Source organism: Podarcis melisellensis (assembly GCF_964234715.1).
Source record: "Podarcis melisellensis genome assembly, chromosome: 16".
NCBI lineage: Eukaryota > Metazoa > Chordata > Lepidosauria > Squamata > Lacertidae > Podarcis > Podarcis melisellensis.
Genome location: NC_138533.1, coordinates 32,715,521 through 32,738,942, shown reverse-complemented (window position 1 = coordinate 32,738,942; position 23,422 = coordinate 32,715,521).

Here is a 23,422-nt window from a genome sequence, read left to right as displayed (position 1 = left end):
TGCAGAAAGCAGAATTAATTATCCATATGACTGCCAAACAGAGTATCTGGAATATGGTGACCCGGAAACTGCAGCAGCTAGATTGGTGACTGGGAGTGGCCGCCGAGACCATATATCATCGGTCCTGAAAGCCCAACATTGGCTCCCAGTACATTTCTGAGCACAGTTCAAAGTGCTGGTGCTGACCTTTAAAGCCCTGAACAGCCTCGGCTCAGTATACATGAAGGAGCATCTCCACCCCCATCGTTCAACTCGGACACTGAGGTCCAGCTTTGAGGACCTTCTGGTGGTTCCCTCACTGTGAGGTTATAGGGAACCAGGCAGAGGGCTTTCTCTGTAGCGGTGCCCGCCCTGTGGAACACCCTCCCATCAGATGTCAAGGAAATAAACAACTGTCTGATTTTTAGAAGACATCTGAAAGCAGCCCTGTTTAGGGAAGTTATTAATGTTTGAAGTTTTATTCTGTTTTTAATGTTCTGTTAAAAGCTGCCCAGAGTGGCTGGGGAAACCCAGCCAGATGGGCAGGGTAGAAATAGTAATAATAATAATAATAATAATAATAATAATAATAATAATAATATACCTTCCAACATTTCTCCAAGGAAAATAGTGATGTCCAATTCAACAACAACAATACAGTAATTTTAATACTCTGCCCATCCGACTGGGCTGCCCCAACTACTCTGGGCAGCTTTCAACATATATTAAAAGCATTATTAAACATTTTTAAAAGTTCCCTCTACAGGGCAGCCTTCAGATGTCTTCTAAAGATTGTTTAGTTACTTATTTCCTTGGCTCAGGGGGTTACATAACTCCAACATTTCTCCGATGAATATAGGGACATCCTACCATACCATCCCACATTTCTCTGATGGAAATAGGGACATCCTAAGGAAAAGTGGGACATTCCAGGATCAAATAAGAAACCAGGATGGCTTCTGTAAATCTGGGACTGTCCCTGGAAAGTAGAGACACTTGGAGGGTCTGGTAGATCTGCATTTTCAGGCCTAGCTATCCCAGCCTGTTCTTTGTGTCTCCCATTTCCCGAGACATTTTATAACCTCAAGGTTCCCCCCACTCTTCATTCTAGCCGAGGCTCTGCAGTTAGACTCCTTCCCTTCCAGTAAGCAGAAGAATGAGAGTGCCCTGCCCTGCTCCTGCTCCTGCTCCTGCTCCCACAGGTGGAGCCTCCAGGCAGTGTCCAAACATGGCCTCCACAAGAGCCATTGCCTGACTGGTGCTTGGTAGCATGGATCAAGGCTTACTTAAAGGGCAAGGCACTGACAAAGGACCCATGAGCCCCAGTGGCAATCACAATAACACTTGAGAACTGCATCCTCCCCTCTCTCCCCTCAGACAAATGTGTTCTACATGAACTGCATAATTACATCTGCAAAGACAGTTCTTTTTCTCATTTCTCTCATTCTAGAAATAGGTTGTGGGTTTTCTTTTCCTTTCATTTCTCCCCCTGCAGAACTTCCCCCCGGGATATGCCACAAAGCAAAGCAATCATGCAAAAAGATTTATGACAGTCATTTGTTTACACAAATATATTCATAGACATTTTGAGTTCCCTCTTCTGTCTTTCCATTTTATTTAGTGTGAAAGCACAAGCTGTTCCCAAGTCACACTTATGCATTTTTCATAAATCAGATGCTACTGATATTATCACTGGAGAAGCAAACATATTCCAGGGTTCCTGCGTGGAGAGGGTTTTGGCTAAGAAACATGGAAAGTGGAAAATGTAAGGGGAAGGGGCACAGAATGAATGGGCAATACAGGAGCAAAACCAAAATGATCAAGGTGGAATGCATGCAGAATACAACTTTTATGGGGCAGAGACCTACTATGTGTGCAGGGAATTGCCATGTACTCAGTATTGATGGAACACTGTCCAAGTGTACCATAGCTCTGTAATCAGCCTCCCTATCATCTGAAGAAGGATATGAGGATACACAGCAATAGTTGACAATATGGTGCCCTCCAGATATTTCTTGACTACAGCTCCTATCATCCTTAACCACATGAACCAGGGCTGATGGGAGTCATAGTCCAATGACAACTTGGATTAAGAACACTTCAAACCCATTGGAAAAGAATTAAGAGCCTCGGACATAAGATCTCCAGGTTGATGGACTATGTGGATCTGATGGAAAGGACTGGCAGAATCCGAAACCAGGGAGAGGAGAGGGTGGAGGAAGATTGGGAAGTTAAAGCTTATATTTATAAATTTTGTAAAATTAATGACTGTTAGAAAAATCGTGGAATGTTATTATACGGATTTAGTAGAAATGTTAGAAGAAGTTAAGAATAGATAAGTAATTTAGTCTTAAAGGGAAATAGGGTTAAAAAATATGTTATTTACAAGACGATAAAAAACAGAGAAAGATGGAAAGGATTTGCTGAAACAATTAGAAGAATTGGAATACAAAAAGGGAGGTGTGAGGAAGTCGAGGAAATAAGGAAATGAAGGTTAGAATATGGAAAAGGAGAGATGTATTTTAAACTGTTTTTGTTTTGACTTATTTATGTGTTTAGTTAAATGGGATTGGGTTGGGGTTTATATTATTTGTATACTGTACTGTATTGTGGCGTTTTTTCACTTTTTTGTTTGCTTTCTTTCTTTTTTTGTCTTTAAATTTTCTTTTTTCTTCTTTTTCTGTAACCTTTAAAAGCAATAAATATTATTTTTTTTAAAAAAAGAACACTTCAAACCCGGAAGTAGGTGTTTTGGTTTGTGAACTTTGCCTTGCATGCAGAACATGTTCCGCTTTCTGTTGAGTGTGTTCCATTTGTAAATTGAGTCCCCTGCTGCTATGGGAAAGCACGTCTTGGTTTAAGAACACTTTGGTTTAAGAACGGACTTCCGGAATGGATTAAGTTCGAAAACCAAGGTACAACTGTACATTGAAATAAGTGTGTTGAATCAAAAGTCTTAACAAAACATCCTTAAACAATGAAAAGGCAACAATCATTTCATTTCCTACACCCTTTATTTTACACCACTGTAAATTGTAAAAAATAAATAATTGGTGTTTGCTATTTAGATCAATCCGTATACCTCATTGTGTAGAGCACGAGACCCTTAATCTCAGGGCCGTCCTTTGAGCCCCATGTAGAGCAAAAGACTCCTGCAGGGGCTGGACTTGAAGACCCTCTTGGTCCCGTCTAACTCTTCCATGATTCTGTAATCTAAGGGCATTGCTTCCAAGTGAAATCATTCTCTGTGCACTCAAACACAGTTCAAACACATTCAAAGGTTTTAATAAAAAAGTAATCTTTATTAAATAGTTTTCCAGATGAAATACATTGTTTCTGAGAGATTTGCATGGGAAAATCTTTTCGATTCCTCAATAATAAGGGGCAGTGGGGTGAGGGAGGCCAGGGCCACATCCACACCATTTCATGTGCTATAGTTTGAAAAGGGGGCAGAGAGTTATTAGGAGACCCCCTGTTCCCCTCCAAGAGCTACAATTCTCAGAGTTCCCTGGCAAAAAGGGAACTCTACCCCTACCTCTGACGCTAACCCTAACGCTAACCCTTAACCTTTAACTAGAGTTAAAATTCCCAGAGTTCCCTGACAAGAAGGGAACCCTAACCCTACCCCCTTATCAGAGCTACAACTCCCAGAGTTCCCTGACAAGAAGGGAACCCTACCCCTACCCCCTAACCAGAGCTACAATTCCCAGAGTTCCCTGAAAAGAAGGGAACCCTACCCCTACCCCTTCCCCTACCCCTGACGCTAACTCTAACTCTATCACTAACCCTTAAGCCTTAACTAGAGCAACAATTCCCAAAGTTCCCTGACAAGAAGGGAACCCTACCCCTAGCCCTAACCCTACCCCAACTCAGCCCTACCCCTACCCCTACCCTACTCCTAAGCCTAAGCCTAAGCCTAACCCACCTAACAACTCTCTGTCCCCTTAACCATCTACAGTTCCCAGAATCCCTGAGGGGAAGCCATTCCTGTTCAAAGCGTCTTCATAGCACTTCCAATGCATGGTGCACCTAAGGTGGCCTAATGTTTCCTCCCTCATTTTCTTCTCTCTCTCCACTGCCCCATCACTAGCAATGCAGCAGATGTCCGCCTGCAGTCTCCCTTCAAAGCTCCTTCTCTCAGGTACGGTCACGGCCTTGTCCATTGCTCACTGCCAGTATTTCGCATTCATTTCTCCGATGTAAATTGGGACGTCCTGTGGTTCTCTTCATGACTTTGGACTTGGGGAAAACCTCACCGGCTCCGGACATCCCTGTAAGTCATAGGCAAACAGGTGAGTGGGATGGCCCCCATCCAACAGTGTCCCCCCAGACTCCTCCTCTGTTTGGCTGCCTGTTAACAAACAAGGCTTCCAAACCTCCTTGCATCCATCTCAGCCACTGTAGCCTCACGGCACCCACTAGCCTGAATGCAAACTCTTCCAACAACCACCCACCAGCTGCAGCCTCGCCAGGTCCATTGCCAGACATCAACCAGCTTCAGGGCTGAATATCCGTTGCCTTCAGGTAGCCATCCCACCAGCAAGTAAACTTTGTACTTGCCTTCTCCTTGCCCCACAGCATCCCAGCACTGGGCGATTGCCTCCTTCCGCTTGTCAGCTTGCTGCCACGGGGCAGGAGACCACCAGGGCTGAGTGCCACCAAGCTGCCCATTTCTCTCTGGGGAGGGCAACTGCCAAGGCTTGCACCTTGGCCCACAATTATACTCACTCAGCTGCCAAATGTTTTTGTGGCATCACAGTCAACCCACAGACAATGGCAGCAGCTGAGGAGGCATCACCATCACACCCTCAGCCCTCACAATGGGGGGGGGCACAGCTTAGCAGCCAAAACACCCTCCCCCAAGTTGTGTCTATATCTGTGAAGGCAAGCTGTGGAGCAAGGAGAAGGCAAGTACAAAGTTTACTTGCTGGTGGGATCGCTACCTGGGGGCGACAGATATTCAGCTCTGAAGCTGGTTGATGTCTGGCAATGGACCTGGCATCCATTGGAAGTGTTATGAAGATGCTTTGAACAGGAATGGCTTCCCCTCAGGGATTCTGGGAACTCTAGGTGGTTAAGGGGACAGAGAGTTGTTAGGCGGGTTAGGGTTAGGCTTAGGCTTAGGCTTTGGAGTAGGGTAGGGGTAGGGGTACGGTTGAGTTGGGTTAGGGTTAGGGTTAGGGTTCCCTTCTTGTCAGGGAACTCTGGGATTTGTAGCTCTAATTAAGTGTTATGGGGTAGGAGTAGGGGTAGGGTTCCCTTCTTGTCAGGGAACTTTGGGAATTGTAGCTCTAGTTAAGGCTTAAGGGTTAGTGTTAGAGTTAGAGTTAGTGTCAGGGGTAGGGGAAGGGATAGAGTTCCTTTCTTTTCAGGGAACTTTGGGAATTGTAGCTCTGGTTAGGGCGTAGGGGTAGGGTTCCATTCTTGTCAGGGAACTCTGGGAATTTTAACTCTAGTTAAAGGTTAAGGGTTAGCATTAGGGTTAGAGTTAGGGTTAGCATCAGGGGTAGGGGTAGAGTTCCCTTTTTGCCAGGGAACTCTGGGAATTGTAGCTCTTGGAAGGGAACAGGGGGTCTCCTAACAACTCTCTGCCCCCTTTTCAAACTATAGCTCCCAGATTCGTTGGGGGAAGAAGCCATGAGTGTTTAAAGCGGCTTCATAGCACATGAAATGGTGTGGATGTGGGCCTGGCCTCCCTCACCCCACTGCCCCTTATTATTGAAGAATCAAAAAGATTTTCCGATGCAAATCTCTTGGAAACAAAAAAATTACATAAAATTACTTTTTATTAAAACCTTTGAATGTGTTTGAACTGTGTTTGAGTGCATCGAGAATGATTTCACTTGGAAGCAATGCCCTTAAATTACAGAATCATGGAAGAGTTAGACGGGACCACGAGGGTCTTCAAGTCCAGCCCCCATGGGACGCTGTGTGTGTGCCTTTCTGCTTCTGGTTTGGAGTCCTTATCTCCATCATCGAATCAAAAGGAAATGGACTTCAGATCCCTGATATTATCCTGCCTCTTAATTTCAGACTGGGCACTGAAATGTTACATCTCCCAGTGTGACAAACTTTCTAACTGTTCTAAGTGTTCACATGTCATGGATGCTTTAGCTAAGATTCCTGCATCACAGGGGGTTGGATTAGATGACCCTTGGGGTCCTTTCCAACTCTAAAATTTTATGTTTCGATGTGAAAGTGATCAAAATAGGGGATCCACTGTTGTCATGCTTCTATTCCCTAGAAGGCTTTGGTTCCATTGGAGACCTGCATAGCAGCCTCGTTTGAGTGTCCATTCCTGCCTCTCACATTCTGTGGCAAAGCTGCATGCTCCGGCACCAGGGGTGGGGAGCAGGTAGGGGAGTGGCTGGTGCACATCCTGGGGTGTGGTGTGTGTCCCAGGGGCGTGGCACACTGCCCCATGGGGGCACGACGTGTGTCCCAAGGGCGTGGTGCACCGCTGTTGGGGGCGTGGCACCTGGCGCGGTGGGGTGATGCACAGCACGTGTCCAGGAAGGCGGTCATGATGGTATCCCCCTCCCTGATGCTGCCAGGGCGGTGTGTTCCCTCTGTCCGCCTCCCGTTCCTCCGCCAGTGTCTGTATTAAGACTGTGACCAGATGCAGACCCCATGGATTCACCAGCAGCCAACCTTCCTCCCCAACACCATTTATTATCCAGCCCAGCGAAGAGCTCCAAAGAGCTCTGAAGCTTGCACACTGATCAGTTATGTTTCAATTGGACAAATGAAATTGTCACACTAACATGAACATGAGAAGGCCCTTGCTGGATGAGGCCAGTGGCCCATCTAGCCAGGCACACTGATCTCACAGTGGCCAACCAGAGACCCACAGGAAGCCTACGAGCAGAAACTGAGCACAACAGCAGCCTCCCAATCTCCCAAGCAACTGGTATTCAGAGGGATACTGCCTCTGAATGCCTGTATTTGTTTTCCTCCCTCCCCTGACTCTAAAGGACATAAAGGACTTGAAATATTTCAGTAAGGCAATGCTGCCTCTCCAGCACTTTAGCTGTGAGCCTAAATAAACATTTGAAGGGAAAACATGCAATATTCTAATTAAAAACACTTCTCTCACAGCAATTCAATCGTTTGAAAGGCAGTGCAGACCAATATGGTGGACATCAAATCAGATCTCTCCATCCTGGGTCCATGCCAGCATGAGGCTCAAATATAATTTAGTTTAATTGCTCTATTAATTTTTTTTAAAAAACCCTTTAAACAAGCAATAATCAGAGTTGTATAATTTTAGTGTGACATATAATTTTCCTTAACAACTTTCTCTGGGCTCTCTTTCAGAAATATCATTGGAGGTCTTCTGTGTGTTATAGAATTGGAGCCATCATGGAACCACATGGACCATTCAAATTCTTCCCATTCTGTTCCTTTATTGCAGGGTGGGAAAGTTGATCTGGTCGGTGGACTGGATCCTTCCTTTCCCCTCCCCACCATGGGACCACCTTTGACAGGGGGTGCAGCAGCTCACTTGTCAATCATCTGACATTATTATTACATCAGGTGGCAACCTGAAAGGGACCTGCCTTTGAAGTCTATTTTCAATCAGCTTAAGTACAAACTGTTTGCAGAAAGACTTCAAAATGATGGCAGCCAGGCCTTTACCTGCCTTCACATATGACATACCACATGAAAAATCTTCCTTCCTTGTCCATCCATTGTCATGGGCCGTCTGGAAGGATGAGCATCCACAGCCCAACTGGACAGTGCATGTAGCCCCTTAACAGAATCACACCAGTTCTCTGAGCTGCAAACGGAACTGCTGAGTGGACCACAGCCTTGTTGCTATGGTGGAGGAGACACAACACTGTACACAGTAAGCCCTGGAGGTCTTCTGAGATCTTGTGTCATTGGGACACATGATACAGCAGATGTATGGGAAATGGAATAGGAAACAACAACCCTCGATTGCTGATAGATGAGGCTGAGCAAGAATGGGTGCTTGCTATTTATACATAGGAATGGGTGAATCTGTCAATTTCAATTTCACTCTGTTTCTCATTTTTCCAATCCTAAATTCAGCTCTCCACATTTCCAAATCAGTTTGCTAAAAATAAAAATAAAAACGCCTCCTGAAAATTGATCAGCATTATAGTGCACATTTTTCCTAATGCACACATGACAGAACACCCATAAAGAAGACTCGAGATGCAAAGCGTACATTAAAACTGCCATATATGTTAAATACAGCAAACCAGGGGATATGCAAAACCAATTAACCAGATTAACCAAATCATAGGAGTCTGGGAAGCGGGTTACATAACAAGGAAGGATCATATCCTTCCAATCTCCTGGGTGTGCTTCCAGTCACAATCTGTTGTCACACAGCAAAGTACTGAAAATATGTTTTTTTCCTACATGAGCCTTGGGTACATGAACCTGGCATACAAACCCTGGTCTGGTAATCACCAAGTTGTGCATGCAAACCCTAAAGGGCACCCTTAAGAACTGCCCGCCCCCCAAGCCAGACAGCGGAAGGAGAATGAAGAGTGCCCTTAACCCAAATAACATCTCCAGGTTTTTAACCATGAAGTTCTTAAAATTTCCTCACCTGCCTAGACTAAATGCCAATTAAACCAAGTACTCAACAACACCAATCTGGAAAGCCAGTAAAAATAACTCAACAATGTGGAGGAGGCAGAAAAGAAAAATCTCAAAGGCCAATCATTGACTCCCCACCAAATCCCTGCTCATCATCCAAAAAGGTGACCAGCAAACCCCAAACTCTAAAGCGGGGTTGTAATGTCTCCCAGGACATTCACTACAGGATCTCAAAGCAGCTGTCTTATTACAAAAGAATTTCAGAAACAGACTTGAAAGAGAAGTTGCTGCATGACAACTTATCACTAAACTGAAAACTATGGAGAGACCTGGTCTTAATAGAGATTTTGGAATCCTGTCTCATTATATCTGCATACTATCCCATGCTTTTCCCTGTAGGACTAATTGCAGTCGTTAACAGTCATCAACAGGTTTACCACACCCATTGAGTCAATCACCCATCTCCAGCTGACCTTCTGAGAAAAACCCTACCCCACCCTCCCACTATATATAAGGGTCTGGTGACTTCTGTTTCAGTGTATCTGAAGAAGTGTGCATGCACACGAAAGCTTATACCAGGAACAAACTTAGTTGGTCTCTAAGGTGCTACTGGACAATTTTTTTTTTCCGACTGCGTCAGACCAACATGGCTACCTACCTGAAGCAGGGTTGTAAGTCACTTTGGGTTGCCCTGGGCAAATTAAAGGAACAAACAAGCAAATGAGGGCATTGTAGAAAAGAAGCATGAGCTCGGGATGCAGTGGGCTTAAAAACTTTGACCACTATCCCTTCCTGATGGGGCTTGCAAGACCATGGCTCCCAAAAAATCTCTCCCCTGGGAAAAACCACCTGTGACTTCTCTTAAGAAAGCATGTGCATGGCAAATTCACCCCCACTTGGGCTATCAGCAATTTCCCCCAAGTATAATGCATTTTTGCATATTATTTTTTGCTAATACATGTGTTTTACTAGCATGATCACATGCCTCCACTGTCAGAGGTAGTATGACTCTGAATACCAGTTGCTGGGAATTGCAGATGGTGAGAATGGTTTTGTGCTTGAAGATCCTGCTTGAAGGCTTTCTACTTGGGCATCTGGTTAGGCACAGTGAGAACATGACGGTGGATTAAATGGGCCACTGACCAAATCTATGAGGCTCTTCTTAAACTCTTAGATGAAGTTCCAATGAAGTACAATTATATTGTAATTTTATGTTGTGAGACACCCTGAGATCCACAGGTATAGGGTGCTATACAACAACAACCACAACCACCACAACAAGCCAAAGGAGAGAATAGTCCAGCCTCTGGGTCCGTAGCTTGAAAAATAATATTGTGGTTGTCCTCCTAGCTTTGGCAGAACATGGTGACACAGATATACAAAACAGCAATGCAATAAAGGACTGACTCCTGTTCCTCTGCTGTGGCAGAATTACAGCAACTTATGTGAATTATGTAATTAATTATGCAAATTATGTTGTCATTACATTTTCCCACTCCATCCACTTTATTGCAAAAGAACCACAATGCAGATGGGATGAAACACAGTTATGTATCATCTGAGGACTGAAAGTAACAACAGCAGTGAATACAGATCTTATCTGCTGGATTGATTTCTGTTCTGGACATTGTACAAATATGCAAATACGGACGATTTCTACCACTGTTTACATTTGGTTGGAATTCTCTGACATCCCTAATGCCCACACATCTCTCCAACTAGGCAAGCAAGATGCATTATTTAATTTCATTCATTCATTCATTATTATGGTGATAGCCCACTTTTCCTCCCAAATGAGCCCAGGGTAGCAAATTATTATACTTCAAGAATCCATCCCAGCCAGGCAAAAACAATCAACAAGAGCACAGAGCAGCATCGGAGAGGGGGTGTGTGGCCCAGGCAGACAGAGGGCCAGATAGAAGAACGGGGCGGGGGGCACATTTAGTCCCTGAGTCTGAGGTTCTCCATGAGTGAAAGAACTAGGAACTTCTTAACTTACCCTATGGGAGACATTTCCATTCCCAATGCTACCATCTCAGTGGCATTGGCAGTTTTCCAGATGCTGCTGCAGCTGGAGTGTAAGAAACAAGGATTTGATTGCTGACCTCAATATCCCATGTTCTCCCTCTGGTATTTGTGCAGAAGCCAGCAGCTCTTTCCTTCCTTGCTATTGGTTGTGGCCTTTTGTTACCTTACCACAGCCAAGGAATGTACAAATGCACCTAAAATGGGAACATGACTATTTTCTAACGGCTCGCGCACGAACGAAAGCCGACAAAAGAACATCAGGTTCTTTCAGACTCTACTTGGTAGAGAGGAGAACTTCCCGCTGGGGAAAAGGGCTACTGTTCCTTAATTTTCTTCCTCTTGCACAGCAGGAGGGAGATCAATATGAATGAGAGAGAGAGAGAGAGAGAGAGAGAGAGAGAGAGAGAGAGAGAGGATACCAGGGACAGAGAGGACCAATGTCCTAGTTGAGATTTGGTTCAGCATTTATGAAAACATCATTCAGAGGTAGCTATGGATATTGTTTATGTGTGGGAGAAAAAAATAACTTCGGTTCACATTTAAAAACCAACTTATCTAATTTGGTTGGCTGGCATCCATCTGTCTCAGGATTCAATGGAACATTGCACCTTCAGGAGTGAAGTCAAACCTCTGGAGAGTTACAGTGCCTGCTGTGGCTGTAGAGACTGATATGGGAAAGATGTTTTGTTGCAGCTGGGGAAGGTGAAGCCATCCAAATGTGCTGATGCAGGTATACCAGTGTGGTGTAGTGGTTAAGAGCGATAGACTTGTAATCTGGTGAACCGGGTTCGCGTCTCCGCTCCTCCACATGCAGCTGCTGGGTGACCTTGGGCTAGTCACACTTCTTTGAAGTCTCTCAGCCCCACTCACCTCACAGAGTGTTTGTTGTGGGGGAGGAAGGGAAAGGAGATTGTTAGCCGCTTTGAGACTCCTTCGGGTAGTGATAAAGCGGGATATCAAATCCAAACTCTTCTTCTTCTTCTACCATGATGCTTCTTCTTTCTGCGCTTCTCTATTTTCCAATTTTTGCAATGCAGTTCTCCAGCAAGGTAATTGGCACAAAAATGCACATACTATTTATTTATTGGGATGTATATACTGCTTGGTTTTAAGGAGGGGGGAGCCCAAGCAAACCTCAACATGGCTTAAAAAAAGAATAAAACAATGATATTGTCCATAAAAACAGTTTAAAACTATTTAAGGCATTCAATAGGAGGGTAAATTGTGCACATAGATTAATATGAGTCAGTATTGTGTAATGGTTAGGGTGTTAGACTAGGACCTGGGAGACCAGGTTCAAAACCCACGCAGTCATGAAGCTCATTGGGTGACCTTAGGCCAGTCACAATCTCTCAGCCTAACCTACCTCACAGGGTTGTTTTGAGGATAAAACAGAGGGAGGGGACTGTATATGCCACCTTAAGCTCCTTGGAGTTAAGGTTGGATAAAAATGCAATAAATACATGAATAGTAACATACCAAAATGCATGATATTAGGGGAAATTACTTTGCAAAAATGTGTTGATTAGAAGAAATTACATACCCCCAAAAAATGTATTTATAAGGAGAAATTTGCTGAATTAGTGCAGATAACTGGACCAAAGACTGGGAAAATAAGAAACTGAGAAACTTAAATTGACATGCAGAAGACTGGTTGGTATATGCTTGCAGATGGATGGAGCAGTTCACTTTTATTCATTCATTCATTTGATTTTATTTAAAAGCATTTATAAACTGCTTAATATTTGAAGAATCTCAGGCATTAAAAAGACAATATCATTAAAACAAAAGTGTAACATAAAACCTGCCGAAATTTATGTTGTTGTTGTTTAGTCGTTTAGTCGTGTCCGACTCTTCGTGACCCCATGGACCAGAGAACGCCAGGCACCTCTGTCCTCTACTGCCTCCCGCAGTTTGGTCAAACTCATGCTGGTAGCCTCGAAAACACTATCCAACCATCTCGTCCTCTGTCGCCCCCTTCTCCTTGAGCCCTCCATCTTTCCCAACATCAGGGTCTTCTCCAGGGAGTCTTCTCTTCTCATGAGGTGGCCAAAGTACTGGAGCCTCAGCTTCACAATCTGTCCTTCCAGTGAGCACTCAGGGTTGATTTCCTTCAGTATGGAGAGGTTTGATCTTCTTGCAGTCCATGGGACTCTCAAGAGTCTCCTCCAGCACCATAATTCAAAAGCATCAATTCTTCGGCGATCAGCCTTCTTTATGGTCCAGCTCTCACTTCCATACATCACTACTGGGAAAACCATAACTTTAACTATACGAACCTTTGTTGGCAAGGTGATGTCTCTACTTCTCAAGATGCTGTCTAGGCCTGTCATTGCCCTTCTCCCAAGAAGCAGGCGTCTTTTAATTTCCGAAATTTATATATACATATAAAACCAAAAACATGAATTCATAGAATCGTAGAGTTGGAAGGTACCACAGATAATTAAGACATACAAAGCAGGGTCTGATATTGTGGAGCAGGAAAAGCTTAGGCTGTTCCTAAGATATATACAGTTTAGAAACTATATCAGTTTCTAAAATAGCATCACTGTAGAAGAATCACCTTTGCGCTACCTTGTTATTTAAAGCATTTGCAGAAACTGGGACTTAAGGCAGCCTTTGCTAAAGGCCAGTTAATTCTGATGCCTTCAGCTACTTTTGCAGGAATGTACAGGAATAGCTCATATTTTGAGTTCACCTGTTTCCTTGTTTAAATCTGGTGTCCAGTACATATTATCATATATTGTCTTTTGCATAACATTTGAAACAAATTCTAGAGGGATTTGCAAAGAGACAGTAATCTATTTGCTGTGTGGAGAAGATAGGGATGTAATTGTGAATACTACATGCTTTCTACCTGCAGGTTTGTATAAAATGGATTGATTTCAACATATGGGCCAGATTGTTAAAGGGGAATGCTGTGGTTCTCCACGTGAATTCAGAAAGTTTATTTATGCTGTACATAGTTTTGCTTGGGTCAGTATCAATTTTTTTTATTGATGTTAGTTTGTACTAGTTTCATGTGTCTATCTAGCTCAGTCAAACACTTGTTTTGTGGTGGTCTTATGACTAGTACAAATAAATGAATCTGATCAAGGCCTAAGGATTTTCTTTTTTCTTTTTCTTTTTTTGCCCTGCCCCTCAAAAAACAAACAAACAAACCACTGTATGGCCAACACAGAAAAATCATGGCAGGGAAAAACATAAAATCACATTGTGTGACCAGGCAGCGACAGCCCCAGCCACCAGGGATCATAAGGATGGACTCTGACAATGTTATATGGAATTAAAATTAGGCCACAACTTTATTAAACTTCTGAACATAGGAAGACCTTGGCCACAATGCAACGTGTGAGTGCTCATTCATAAAACAATACAGAACAGATCATGAATGAATAGCTCACATTTGTATGTCATCATAGCTGGGACACCCCTCATGGAAAGCTTGGATGAACAGGCATGTTTCAAATGCCAATGGGAAAGGGTATATAACATAAGTCATTCTTGGAGGAAGCTGTGGTGCTGTTGATGCAATTCTTAAAACTGAATCCAGAAAATGAACCAAGTCAGTTTTTCAGTGCCATTTCCAAGCACTTTCTTTCCTTGTTCCAACATGCCCTCTTGAACTTGCCAAGAGGATGAATGAAAGGGCAGTAGGGACCTCAGTCAGGAGGAGAGGGTCCACTGAGAACATCTTTCCCAAGGGCCTCACAAACGAGAGCCAGCATTAGCAATAAGAGCCGGAAGACCTTGATCACTCCCAACAAAAGGAATTGAGCTGGTTCTAATGATACAAAAGTGGCCAATGTCCCCACAACCACAAACACAAAATGGCAAACATTAGTAGCCTACTCAAGTTAGGAGTATAATGTGAAAGCAACCAATTCATGTATTGCTTGTCTCTTTTCTTTTGAGGAGGAAAAAGCATAAGGTTTCTGTTGGAAGAAGAAGATTGGTGATCTTGTGTGAGCTGGCTATTTACAGCAGTAGACATTCTGGATCAACTTAACTAGGGTTGCGCAAATATGCCAATTTCTGTCTCTTTGTTTCTCATTTTTCCAATCTTCAGTTCTCCATATTTTTACATCCATTTGAAATTTAAGTGTAATTTTCTCCTAATATGCATACTTTGTATGCAACGTGGCCCAATCTACACATTTCTATAAAGCAATTTCCCCTAAATAATGCATTTATGGATGTCATTTTCACTAGTTTGTGCACTCTGATGCACATTTTAACCCCAGTGCATGCAGTTTTGTACACATTACTTAGATGAAGAACTACATTGCAAAATCTGGAGACGTGCAAAATCTGAAGGGTGGTCGTATTTTTTGTTCTCCTACTGTTTCAGAAAGTGTGGTTTGGGTAAATTCACCTCCAAATGCAAATGGAATTGAATTCCTCCCCCATTGCTAATCGCAACCGACTTGCAGACACCAGTCCCAAATCATCAATTGGCAGCTGGCTTGAGCATATGAACGAAAGAACAAAGGCTCTGAAAATGACAAGTAATGGGTGCAGGGGGTGGAGAGGTGGGAGAAGGAATTTCATTAGTTTTCCATAAGTGGATTAAATCGAACAGGGTGTAAAGAGTCCCGTGGGTTCCAATTAGGGAGCTTACTCTGTAGCTGAATTGTCCTAAACAAGCAGCAATTTGAATAGGAAACACTTTACACAGCAGGAATTTAACAACAGGAAAAGGGGGGCATAACTCTCTAGTTCCAACTCATCTGAATGTCAAGTGCATTTGTTGAGGAATTCAACAACACTGTTATGGAACGAAACAATTCCCCCAACTGTGTAGCCTTCATTGTCTCCTAGTACAAATACTTCAGATGTTTTGTACAGTCAGTAGAAAAATCAACCTAAGCTGAGGACCCTTCACTTTACTGAATCCTCTGTTGGATTTGACGAAGAGGTTCTTCTTCAAATCATAGGGTTTTGGCAGGGTGTGTGGAACAAGCAGAATGTGTTTGCATGTACACACACACACATACAGTACACACTTTGCATACAAATGGTCCCAGGTCAAAGCCTCAGCATCTCTAGGCTGACCTGTGGAAAACACCTCTATTGAATTCCTGGAGAGCTGCTGACTTTCAGTGTAGACAACACTGAGATAGAGAGACCAGCCGGGTAAGTTCCACTGCCAAGCAACAGAGTGCAAAGCTTGGTGGTGTGTGAGGCCAAACAAACAGAAGAGTCTCTGAGATACACTTGGAAGACTCAGCATATGAAGTCAAGTCCTTTCTGATGGTTGGGCAAACGGCAATCCACATTGACAGTCCAACAGTCAGGAGATCTGATGATCACAAAGCCAAGGGTCCAGACAAAGAACGGGAAGCAACACGGTAGGACCAGGAACGACAGGTGCTGTTTCTAGCATCTGACTGCTGCTGAGAGCTCTGTTTAAGAAGGCTGAAGCCAGCTAGTTCTCATCAGTGTCTTCTCCTCTATGTCCTTGAAGGCTGATCAGCTGCAGGTGGAGTCACTCCTCCTTCTTCCCCTCCAGGCTGCTGTTCAGCAGGCAAAGTTCACTCCTGGTCCATGACACCAACAATCTGACTTAATATAAGGCATACATTCCTCACTATTTAGTGGGGAAGGCCCATAGATCAGTGGTGGAGCAGCTGTTCTGGATGCATAGTCCCACAAGTTTTTTTTTTTGCCTGGCTGGAATGTGTACTTGAACTCTGGTAACCCCTCTGCTTTTGTCTGGATGGAAGATAGAGAGGGGTGTGTTAATGTATGTGGAAGCTAGCCTTCCCCACCCTATCCTAATCCCCTTTCCCCCTACCAGCTAAGCGGGGGGGGGGGGCAACAACTCAGAAAACCAGAGCCTTTAACAGCCTGGCTTTCCATCCCTTCTGAAATTATATGTACTGACAATCCATGCTGTAAATCGAAAGCTGTGTTTGCTATAAAACTCTCAGAGAAATAATTTGGTTCCAAGGAGAAAGACAACGTTGATAATGCACCAAAAGCTCCGCATACTAAGCAGCCTTCTGCACCCATCTCCTGCTTCCAGACAGATTCCTTCCATTTTATTTCGTAACAGCTTTCAGATTGAAGAAATAAGGGATGATCATAAGCTGCTAGGCTCTGAAGCTGAGAGTGAATTTACGCAAATGCTGTGTGTGACTTGCGTTTCAAACAGCCTCCTCTCTACAACGGCACTGTCCCCTGGTCCCTACATTCCTGTTTGGATTGTGTCTGTAAGCAGCGGCTGTAATGCTTACAATACTATAACCTGCCCCTAGATGTCGCTATGAAGCAAAGCAGTAAAGAGTGGAACAGTAAAGCACTAGCTCATAGGCCCAAAATAGACATGTCAAAGAGTCACAGGTATTTCCGCCCTACAGTTTTCTTTTTTCTTTTTCTTTTAAGCAGAGTGGAAGTGCAGGAGAGGACATGAGCAACACAATAAGAGAGCATGATAAGTACTACCGCCTTCATTTTTTAATGCAAGTCTTGATGCTTTTGGCTCCTGTTGTTTTCAATCTAACTTCCCAACTGTCTTAAAAAGAAATATCTTGTTGTACATATTTTCTCCCCCCCACACCCCCTGATCACCCGTGGACATTTCTTTGTTGCTCAGGGGGTCTTGGGCAACTGGCATTGATCTATCTGACTTCATTTATAAAGCCTGCTGCTGCCTTTGCTTGAGATAGATAGAACATGAGCAAGATTGATTGTGTGGGTGGACAGGTGGCAAGGAGGTGGCGGAGGAAATGGCTCTAAATTATGAATTTGGAGAGAGAGAGAGAGAGAGAGAGAGAGAGAGAGAGAGGGAGAGGGAGAGGGAGAGGGAGAGGGAGAGGGAGAGAGAGAGAGAGAGAGAGAGAGAGAGAGAGAGAGAGAGAGAGAGAGAGAGAGAGATATGAGAGATCCACAGGGGGTGTGCGGCTCTTTCAAAATGCTAGATCTTGTGGTCATCCAATAAAATGGATTGGTAGGTAATTTGAGGCAGGCAATCAGAGGCAAAATACATTATCATCCTTCTGGACAAAGGGTGATGGCATTAGCAAAGGTTGTCATACTAGTAGCAAGCACAGACAACTTTTTTTGGGGTGGGGAGCATCAGACACATGTGTGGACATTAAGTCTGTGGTCTATTGGAGAGTTTCTCCTGCAAGTTTCAAAGATCTCAGAAGCCTCTTCTGCAGTAACTCAGAGGAAGGTCTTTACTGTAACTGCTGCCCCTGTTCTGTGCATTCCTGTCGATACATGGCAGGTGCCCAATACCTGTGCTTTCCAGAAACAACTGAATACATTTTTTGTTTCAATGGGGTTTACCAGCTGAGTAAATGGTTCTTGAGCATCTACTTATTGAGGTTTTAGTTTCGTTTTAAATGTGTTTGATATTTTTGTGTTTTTATCTGTTTTTATCTTACGTGTAAATTGCCTTGAGACAGTAGTTTAGAAGGTGGTTGATAAATCGATAATGATAATGATGATAAGTTTCAATGGGCAGGAATGGATTTTCCATGTTAAGAAGCGGTACATCTTTGATTACTAAATGACCTTATGCCATGTCAGACTGTTATCCAGCTAGCTTAGAGTTGTCTACATCAGAGGTAGCCAATGTGGAGGCATTGCCGGACTCCAATTTCCATCATCCCCACCCCCTGGATGTACTGGCTGGGATGGTGTGAGTTGAAATCCAGCAACATCTGGAGGGCACCATGTTGGCTAACCTGGTCTGCATGATTAACTGCTGCTTTCCAGAGTTTTGGACAGAAGTCTTCTTTCTCTCTTCCAACTACAGATATCAGGGATTGAAACCAGGGCATTCTGCACATGAAGCATGCACTCTGCCACTGTGAGACAGCCTCCTGCAACCTGGTGGCCTCCAGTTCTTGATGGGATACAACAGTGTTGGCCAAACTTGGCCCTCCAGCTGTTTTGGGACTACAACTCCCATCATCCCTAGCTAACAGGACCAGTGGTCAGGGATGATGGGAATTGTAGTGCAAAAACAGCTGGAGGGCCATGTTTGGCCAACACTAGGGTACAACATACTCCTCTGTGAGGAAAGGTTACAACATTTGTGTCAGGGGACTGCCATCGGAACAGAGAAGGGAAACTGAGGGACAGTTGGGTTACAGGGAACCTCCAAAAATCTTGTGAAGCAGTTCTTCTTCCTGTGGTGGGGAAAGCCACACCTCCAGTGGGGAAGAGGGGAAGGGACCAGAGGATGTTGCTGGGAGCCTCAGCACCGCTCCTGGTCAAGCCAGCCAGGAGGGAAGCATGCCTCTTCTGTCACCCACCCTGCACATAGGTGTAAAACGCAAAGAAGGAAGGAAAAGGCTGGGGGTGACTAAGCTATTATGTTGGGGGAGGTCCAAAAGAAGACCACTCCCGGATTCTGCTAGCGATTGAGGCAGACATGAACTTGTGGTTCTGCACTGTAAATACTTTTGCACCAAAATAAAACCTGTAAAAGACAGGTCAGAGTCCGGATTGGTTACTCACAAGCAACCACCATTGCCATCTGACAATTTGGGACCTTTTAGTTTAGAAGAAAAGCGAGCAAGCGGTGTTGTGATATTAGTATATAAAATTATGTGTGATGTGGAGAAAGTGGCTAGAGAATAGTTTCTTCTCCCTCTCTCATAGCATTAGAAATCATCCAGTGAGGCTGAGTGTAAGAAGATTCAGGGCAGACGAAAGAAAGCCCTTCTTCACACAACAATTGCACATTTGCCATAACTTTACCCAGGTATTAAAACCTATGATGCTTTCCCAGCTCAGCCTTTTGGTTGTTTATCAGTTCATTAGCCCAGACCATCACCTCCCTCTAAGCACCTTTCAGGATAAAACAAGCAGTAAATTGTCTATAAATGGTCTGGCTCTGGCAGTCTTTCACACTGATAGTTGCCTTGAACTAAACATGGTCAATCAAGCAGCAGTGGCATGCATTTCCAGTTATGTCCACTGGCAAATTAAACTGTGTGTACAATTGCCCTTGAACAAAAGTTGCCCTGTTGAAAAGAAATATGTTTCTGTTAAAGTTCAATATACAGATTTAGCAGTGGCACTGAAATTTGCAATTCCCTGGGTCAGAATACGGCTGGCTGCCATGCAATGCCAAGACCAGGTGTGGACAGCCTCTTTCTGCCAGAGGGGCTCCTTTGCTCCTGGGCAAACTTCCAGTTTGGGAAAAGCTGATCTACAGCTACCCAAATTACCTGATTGAGGTCTGTTAGGCAATATGTCAAGGACACTCACTTCTTATGCTTCCAGGAGGAGAGATCTTGTGGTTAGCCAATGTTAAACTAGAATCAATCTTGGGAAAGACAGCATTTGAGGTCTAGCTTTGAAGCTTCTGCCAATATCTCTGATTATTATCCCTTCATATTTGTTAAGATGAATAGGGTGGGGGTAGGCAGAAGGAGGAGAGAAAAGTGGAAGGAATGCAGAAAATTGGCTTTTAAATCTGGCTTTCCCCAAGAAAGATGGTCATGCTCTGAGGTTTGCGGTATTACTTGATAAGCGGTGATTAAAACAGTAATCCTGAATTGTAATCAAAAAAAGCAGCCGAGGCATTGAAATTACTTTTTCTGCTAAGCTTTCTCCTCCCAAACCCCTTCTGAACTACAGTCCTGTACAGCAGATGGTAATGGAGGGGCTTCCAGTTCCATTTAGAAATATTCAAGCCATTAATGTATAGTTTGCAAAGCCCCCTCCCTCTTCTTTCAATCCCCATCAAACAGGGACCTGCAATTAGAGGATATGAGATGTTTCTCTCCATGGTTCCAATGTCAGCGAAAGAATGCCTGACATTTCCCATATGGTGCTACAATCTGATGCGTTTTTGAGATATTTTTATTTGGATCAGTACATATGTCTCTTCCTCCCACCCCACCCCCATCCCAAGCCGGTATCTTTTCTCACATCTCCATCCCAGGAAAAAGCTTCACCTGCTAAATTATGATGCACCAGAAGGCTCACTAGTACCATCTATGGCAGGGGTCAGCAAACGTTTCCAGCAGGGGGCCAGTCCACTGCCCCTCAGAGCTTGTGGGAGGCAGGACTATATTTTGGAGAGAGAAAATGAACAGTTTTTATCTGCCCGCAAAGAGGCCTGAAGATGCTTCGCTTTACCTGTCCCAGTTGTCATCCCAATAGCCACTGTTGGGCTTCTCCAGCCAGCCAGGTGACATTGCGGGACCAGGAGGCTGCATTGGCTGGTGAAGACAGAAGCAGCAGCCCCTGTGGAGGAGCCGAGGACGGAGGTAAGGGAACCAGGGCATCGCCAGAGCTTTTACCCACCACCTGCTGCTGCTGCTGCTTCCTGAGAGGCACAGCGGAGAAAAAGACAGAGCTGCCCACCAACCCACAAGCGGTGGCCGTGGCCACCACAACAACCCGCCTGAACACCATGGGAGGAATGAAGGAGGGCAGGCAGGCAGCAGCGAAGAAAGCACATGAGGAAGTGGTGCGGAAAAGGGGTGTGGAGAAGGAAGGAAGGGCAGACTGAGGCAGAGGGAGAGGGAGCAGGAGGAAAACACAGCCAGTGTCACATGCCCCCTTCACAGCGCTGCCCTGCTGAGGCAGGCAGGCGGACGAGCCAACTCCCGCCATCGATAGCGCCCAGCATGGTTCAAGATTGCTCCGTCCCTGAGGAGAAAAGTGCCACCGTGTGAGGGAGAGGGAGGGAGATGGAAAGAATGTGCGTGCTGGTGAGCCATGTGCTGGCAATCCAGGCGGGGATTCCCGGGCTGTCTGCGGGCTGGATCAAGAAGGCCATTGGGCCTGATCCAGCCCATGGGCCTTAGTTCGCCAACCAATCTATGGCACCCAAAAAAATATCAGTAAATATCCTACAAATGCACGGGAGATGGTTCACTCTTCCTGCCGAGTTCATGTTTGCACTGGCTCAGTCTCTTCTACAATGAACACATGAACACATCTCATTGGATGCCAGGATTAGACACCAGTCCACTTTTCCATTCTGAATAGAGGAGAGATGCAAAGAGATTTTCTCAGTGAGTGAGCATGGAGGTGGCTGATGGAACTGCTTCCTTGCTCCCCATTGGGGGTGGCTTATTGGAGATGGGCATGCCGGCAACATTCTGTGCTCTTTTAGATGTGGCAGCTATTTTACGACTGGTGCCCATAGCACTTTCTCAAAATTCCAAATATGCCCACTGGTCCTAGAGGTTTGGCAGCCCCTGCTCTATACTTAAAGATGTGAGATGTAAAAAAAAAAAAGGTTTCGCTTTTGCTATGTTTGAAGCCAAAGGAAGAACAAATAAGTAGAAGGTCTTCTGAGAAGATGGAGAAAAGCTATGGGGTGATAGAGAGAAGGTGGAACTGCTCAACACCTCTGTCTTCACTCAAAAGGAAATCAGTGATCATGGAGCAAATAATACAAGAAGGGATCTGCAGCCCACAAGATGGCGGGGGGAGGTCAATGGGTCTATTCTGTATAATGCTAACACTGGATATAAACTTTGCTGCCAGCCCAGTGTTCTTAGCCTCATATATGATCCAGAAAATATGAGCTTTTTTGACAAGTCTGTACATAAGGAGACACTGCAAACCGGACCATCCAGAACTAATTTACTTATCCTTTTCTGAGCAATAGAGTATAGTACAAGATGTGTCGGAGCTGGCAACATAAAGTATTTCCTAACTGAAATGCTTTTAAGATACATTTCTGAGTAGTGGCCTCATCACAACTGGATTTCAAGCGTGGAGATTTATTATATTCAAGGTTGCAGCAGGGCTACTTTAAAAAGTGGGTGAATCAGGGCATAAGCATTGGGGCAGGGGCCACATTCCTGGGGTAGAGAGATCCAATGTGGGGGGGGGTGGGATCAGCCAAGGCTGCAACACCATTACTGTAACACCGATCAGGTTGCTATCTGCTGGCTCACTGACTGAGGCTTTGACCTTCCACCTGCAGCAAAATTTGGGTCACAAAACAGCAGCCACTCTAGAGGCAAGCCTGTAGCAGCTGGCTTCATTTAGTGTCATTTGGTGGCTAGATAACACTGTGCTGTTTTGGAGCAGTGGTAGGCCAACCTTTTGGCTTTGACCTGAGGGCACCACCCCTTTGGGGTTTGTTGTTGTTGCTGTTGGAAATCAGGTGGCCATGACCTGCTTATCCTGAGAAAATGTTGTGGGGGTGTTGATGGAAGAGAATCTTCCTGGGGGAGAGACAGGAGGACAGTATTTATCAATGCCCCAGATGAGAGCTAGGTTGATGGATCTTCCATTTTATTCTCTGTGTTCTATTATTGTGATTAGACAAGGGGTAGGGAAATTTTGCATCTGGGTTGGGGGCAGGAGGAGGAAGGATGTGGGGTTGAAATTCCTGCGATGGTAGGTGGGATCATGGGTGAGAGTGAAAGTATACAGAAGGGAGGGTGCCTGGTGCTGTTGTTGCTAAGTCCCAGGTCTTCACAACATAAAACTTATTTCAACCATGATTTGATCGTGGGTGAGGAGGTTGACTTGGTGCGGGCAACCAAGATTTGGATGAGCTTGGCTGCCTTATGTTCAACCAGCTGTGTCCACCTGGGTTCTTAGTGCATCACCATTCCAAGTCAGAGAAGCAGAGAAGGGGTTCACCATCATCCATAAAAATTCTATCTGCCTTACCAGGAGACTGATCCACAATGTTTGAGAGGTTGCTTTTGGTGTTGAGTCAGAGGGACATAACAGTGCTAGATAAGTCCTGGATGTGGTGGAGGAGAACCCTTTCATGGTGGCGTCAGGGGACTTCAGCATCGAGCCAAGCTGCCCCAGACAGGCCAGCCTGAGACTTCATGGTCTCCATGACAAGAATGCAGCTCTCTTCAATACATTACTGACTGACACATATGGTCTG